Genomic DNA, 6,198 nt, shown 5'->3' with positions numbered 1-6,198 from the left:
AGTCATAATTTATGATTTTTGTGTTTCCATGGAAATATGAGGAGATACAACACCATGGCAACAACAGATCTCGTGGACACTTCACTGAGCAATCAGTCAAATGACAGAGATTAAAAAGAGCTGCGTTTCCTTTTTAGCAGCTGCAAGGTTTTTTGCATCACGATAAACTCAGTCAGTCCCAATAACGGTCTCTTCAATTTGCAGTCAAGTGACATGAAATGCAACAGTGATAAATCCAAGTCAGGTTTCAGGATTCAGTGACATCCCGTGTCCCATCTGGGTTAGAATAAGACCTAGCATTGATCTCATTTCCTTTTTATTGACAGCTTCCCTCCTCATGCTGCAGCAGGACCGCTTAATTGGACCAGGACCACCTGAGTCCGCCTGCAAATCAGCTTGCAGTGACAAGCGGGGGAGTTAAACCAAATGCTCCAATGTGATCTGCGCAGTGACCTTGTGCACTTTCATATCTGATCCGGTCTTAATTGAAAACACCCACGCAGAGGCAATCATCCCCACTTTTCATTTACATATCATCTCATTAGCCTTATTAGCAAAGGCCGGTTGGAAAGTTGGTTGGCTTTTGAGTTTGACGGCCACCTTTTGTCTTGAGTCACGTCCCCAGAAAGAGAAGTCTGTACATGTTTCTCCCAGAGGCTGATAGAAACTCTGACTTGAAAGACGCTTTTATCATCCTGTAAAATGGACACGGTCCATTCGTCCGACGTGCATTCATGTCTTCAAGTCCAAAGTGGCATGTTAAAGCTGCATTCATAGCCTGAAGACTACATAAAACACAAACGATGAGAAGATAGTTATTGTTCTGGTGCCTTGGTTTAGTCCAGTGCTTTGTCATGCAAAGTCATGCATCATTGCACTGAGAACTGTTTATTCGTCTCTCTATTAAAACTCTTTTGCCTTTTTCCTTCCTGATGCAGATTTATCCCCCTCAGCACTTTTTTTGTGTCGACTTCTCCAGATGGTCTCAGCATGCGCTGCCATTGAATGCCTCATACACGGCAGCAGAGCGCGCCGTGGCGCCTGTAGGCCCTCTGAGCACCTCTTTTTTTTTAATGGCGGAGAGTCTCAATCAATCTGCTCTCCTTTTATTCGCAGCACGGTCCGTCTTTCACTTTTGTAAGAGTTAACGATTTGTGTGGAGTCCGAGAATGTTCAGCAATGGACTTTTCTCCAGGAGGTGATGGATGCAACCATCACCATTTGTGACGCCTCAGATCAATGAAAATCAAAAGATGCTTCCTCAGCTAAGGCAACATGAAGCGCTTTGTTACTGCGAAGAACCCCAGCGTGTTTGTGTTTAGACCTTATTTTGACCCAAATTTCCTTGGGTGGCCTGCACTCACATGCATCCTGCAGTTGGGAGAGGACATTGACCCCCCCCACACCACCCCCTCACCCGCAGATGTTTTCCTTTCAGGTCCAGCACACTTATCATGTGACCTGAAAAGGCAAATAAAACAAATCTTCCCTCCTACATGAGTGATCCAACCTTTCAGATGCTGAGTGACGCTTGTTGTGCCAGGTCTCCACTTTCTCACACTTCATTCATTTGAGCGTATAAGTGCGTACATACTGAGACATAGGGTAAAATGCAGTGTTATCCACCCATATTGTGATTTACATCATAAATATTCACCCTACATTTATTTTGGCTACCTATTTAGATTCGTTGACCATCAAAACATACCATTAGCAATTGGATTCATTCATTGATTTTCTACTGCTCACGAGAGTCGCGGGGGGTGCTGGAGCCTATCCCAGCTGTCTTCGGGCGAGAGGCGGGGTACACCCTGGACTGGTCGCCAGCCAATCACAGGGCACATATAGACAAACAACCATTCACACTCACATTCATAACTATGGACAATTTGGAGTCGCCAATTAAACTAGCATGTTTTTGGAATGTGTGAGGAAATCGGAGTAAAAACCCACGCATGCACCGGAAGAACATGCAAACTCCACACAGAGACGGCCGAGGGTGGAATTGAACCCTGGTCTCCTAGCTGTGAGGTCTGCACGCTAACCACTAGACCGCCGTACCGCCCCAATTGGATTCATAATGATATCAATATTAGTTCAGTAGTTATTCACAAACATCACTTTTTCCATCATGGCTGTTTTCTTCTGGCGCAAACTCCATCGCTTCTGAAGATACAATAAAACACTCCAAATGTCTTGGCTACATATAATGGTGTTTGCTGCATGTTTATAGCTTCGTGTTGTCTTCCTATGATGGCAATTCCAAAAGGTACCCTATTTTTTCATAGATCGTAGTATCCAGAATTATTCCATTATCTGGATCAGACTTAGATTTTTGTAAAATCTGTTGGAAACTTGTCATGTATATATTTTTTCTATGTGCTCTGACCATTTATCTTCAAATCAAATCAAATCAACTTTATTTGTATAGCACTTTTCCTGCAAGGAGATGCAACACAAAGTGCTTTCCAGAATTAAAACAATTTCCACAATTAAAAAGGAAAACAATGAAGCAAAAAGAAAGCCCCTCCTTCCCACCCTCCATACTAGACCCACACACGCACACACACACGCAAGCACACAATCACACAGAGTAGGGAGACATGGCATGGCACTGAGGAACAAGGAAACGCCACCTTTGGGGTCGTCCACACTGGGAGGGGCTGCAGGCTGAGCCATCGGAGGACCAGCACCCGGGCCCCCCGACTCCGATAGACAGGCGGACCCCCACATTAAAGGGAGGAACCCCCAGCCGGCCCTGTCGAAGGGACCCAAGGATGGCACCCCCTCAGCATACCCAAACAGCCCCCAGTGTGGAGGACCCCCCTGAGGAAACACTGGAGTTAGAAGCTAAAGACCAAGAGCAAAAATAGGACTAAAAAGATAAAAACAAAACACTGGAGTTAAAAGCTGAAGAATAAGAACATAAAATCGGACTAAAAGGATGAAAACATAAGAAAAGCTTAACAATATTAGTTAAAAGCCTGATTAAAAAGGTGCGTCTTTAATCTTCTTTTAAAAATATCAACAGTCTCTGCAGTCCTGAGGCTCTCCGGCAGGCTGTTCCACAGGTGGGGGCCATAGTGGCTAAATGCTGCCTCACCGTGGGTTTTTGTTCTGGGTTTTGGTTTCGCTAAAAGGCCAGTGCCGGAGGACCGCAGGGTCCGCGGGGGTTGATATGGTAAAAGCAGATCACATAAATAAGAAGGGGCAAAGCCGTTAAGACATTTAAAAACCAGTAAGAGAATCTTAAAATCGATCTTCAAGCGGACAGGGAGCCAATGCAGCGACTTTAAAACCGGTGTAATGTGCTTGTGGAGTTCTTTTTTTTTTTTTTTTTGTCCAGCCATTGGGGCAGGTGGGGTCGGGGGGAGGGGGGGGGGCAGTAGAGGGAGAGACAAAAACCGCAGCAACAAGAATTCCCAAAACAACAACAGTGACAAACAGAACAGTTAAATGTCAATGATGGCTCAGGGTCACAATGGAGATGATATCAGTGAAATGAAACAGTCCAACTTACCAGTGGCAATAGTAACGATGAAGACATGACCCATGATAGTAAACACAATTGCAACCATACGGTTACAGTAATTAAAATCTCACTGCTTGACATCATTATTACTGTAATAATAGCATACAAATACTATATAAACATCAGGGATAAGATAGTAGATTGTATAGAGAAGCACCCATGTGCTGTGAGTGCCCATATGGAGGTGTGTTGTGTATGTGAATGCGAGTGTGTGAATGTGTAATTGTCACTGAGAATGACAAAAGGAGAGAGACTGCCTTCTACCACCCAGCAAACCCCGCCCCGCGCAGCCAGGTCAAGCCCCCACCGCCAGAGATCCTCCGGCCCCGTGGGTGTGGGCAAAGCCAGGGCCGACTCCCCAAGACCCGCCCCCGAAGCAACTCCCCGAAGAGACCAGCAAGAGGCCATGGAGGAGCAATCCCAACCGGCAACGGGGCGCCAGCAGGCCGGAGGAGAGCCGCACCCCCGAGACCAGCGGGAGACCATACCCCACTAGGGCAGAAGGGCATCGAAGGCCACACACCCGTGGGCACAGGGGCGCCCCCGCCGGCCGGAAGGGAGCCCGTCCACGGCCGGAGGCACCGCCTCCCGCCCCCCACACACCCCCAGGAAGCAGAACCAGGCCCGCCCCAGGCAACCCCAGGCCTGACCACCGACATAGGACCGCCCCGGCCAGGACAGAAGAGGCCCGGGCACACTGCCCGGAGGGAAGCTGAGCAATGGTGGGTCCCATGCCTGCCCAGATCCCCCCCAGAACTGAGTGTCTAAGGTGCGGTTAAAATTGAAGGGTGACCAAACCAGAGGAATGCCGAGGACAAAAGGGCATCTGCAAGGAAACCCTTCGCCCCCGGCAAAACCAGTTGCAGGCCACCCCCCAAAGTCCTACATGTATGTGAGGTGGTGCAGTGCAGCAGGGAGGATCGGGGCCCCACACACGCCCACCCCGCACTACCGGCCAACCGAGCCGAGCAAGCCAGCCGCCCGGAGCAAGCCCCGGGCCACAGGACCAACCACGAGCCCCACCCAGCCCATCGTGGCGGCCAGTCCGGCCCGCCAGCTCCCCCCCGGAGGGCCCCTTGTGCTTGTGGAGTTCTATGCACAAATGTTGAATCTTGTAATGTTAAAGAATCACTCCGGTTTCCTCCCACATTCCAAAATCCTGCTAGGTTATTTGGCCACTCCAAATTGTCCATAGGTATGAATGTGGGTGGGAATGGTCGACCCTCGTGAGGATAAGCGGTAGAAAATAAATGAATGAATGAATGTTAAAGAATCCTTTTTTAAAAATCCTGGATCCAGACAGTGACCCCCAAAATTTAAGCAATTCCTCCATATCCAACAATTCCTGAAAATTTCATCCAAATCTATGCAGAAATGTTCAAGTTATTTTGAACACAAACAAACAGATAAACGCCTGCAAAACACAAAAAACATAACATGGGTGCTGTGTTTGCATGTGAATGCTTAAAGCTGAACCAAAATGAAGAATGACTATTGAAATAACCTAGATATGCGTTCATCCCGAAGACAGCTGGGATAGGCTCGAGCACCCCCCGCAACCCTTGTGAGGATAAGCGGTAGAGACACGAATGAATGAAAGTTAGCACGATATCAAATAGTATCAGCATGTTCTACTGCTGATTAATAAAGAATGCAAACTGGTAGAAAGAAAGTTGAAAAGAAAGATGAAATAATAGAATCTAATGTTTCCTTTGGTAGGTTCCATGGAAACCGCATACTGACTACTACATACTTCCATGCCCATACTATCCACACTCCATACTGCATACCCAATCCATCAGACAGTATGCAAAGCGTTTACACTACAGCGTACTACATGAGAACCCACAATGCATTGCGCTCCTACCCGAGCCCAAATCGACAGGCATTAAATACATCACTTTGAGATGTTTTTTATAAATCAGGCAAGAAAGTGGCCATTTAGATCCCGAGTGTGCCATTTATTTGTCCAAATACCAACCGTTTACAATTTAGTTTGGACGAATTCTGCAAAATTTAAGCTAGCTAGTGAGCAAGTAAACCATAGTGATAAATCAGTGCTTTTACTTTGAAAACAAGAAGCGAACCAACTGGCAATATATCCCACCGTTTGGACTGATCTCGTCCCGGTGACGTCACGTCGTGTTGCATCCTGGGTAATTTGGGTTTGAGTAGTATGCTGATGATACATAGAAAACATTACTGGTGAATGCAGTATGCATCCAGGAACTTCTCGCATGCTCAAAAAATTTGTATTAGTAGTAGGTAAGTATGTGGTTTTGAACACAGCCCGTGTTTCTATAGCCACAGAACACAATATTCTGTGTGCTTCAATCAAAACGGTGTTAAAACGACCTGTAGTGAAGTGGTTGTCTTTGTAAAAATGGCTGGGATTGAACGAGTTAACAATGAAGCCACAAAATAGGTACCACGATGTGGCGAGGGACAACCGTACACCGTACACGGTTCCCGAATCCATCTTCCTGCTCTAAAATACCATTCTATGGCTGTTAGCGTTGTTGCCGCTCTCCCTGATAAGATGTCACTCACTGACATCTGGGGACGCTGATAGCGCCACCCCCACCCCCCGCCCTGTCCCTTGTGTTTGCGTGCGTCTGACGTATAGCCGCCATGTTTGCCTCTGGTCATCAGTGTCTCTTTGTGAT

Source organism: Doryrhamphus excisus, linkage group LG2 (assembly GCF_037039965.1).
Source record: "Doryrhamphus excisus strain RoL-2023G ecotype Guam linkage group LG2, RoL_Dexc_Guam_v1.1, whole genome shotgun sequence".
NCBI classification, from domain to species: domain Eukaryota; kingdom Metazoa; phylum Chordata; class Actinopteri; order Syngnathiformes; family Syngnathidae; genus Doryrhamphus; species Doryrhamphus excisus.
The sequence above is the reverse complement of the archived record's forward strand: the minus strand, read 5'-3'. Positions refer to the sequence as shown.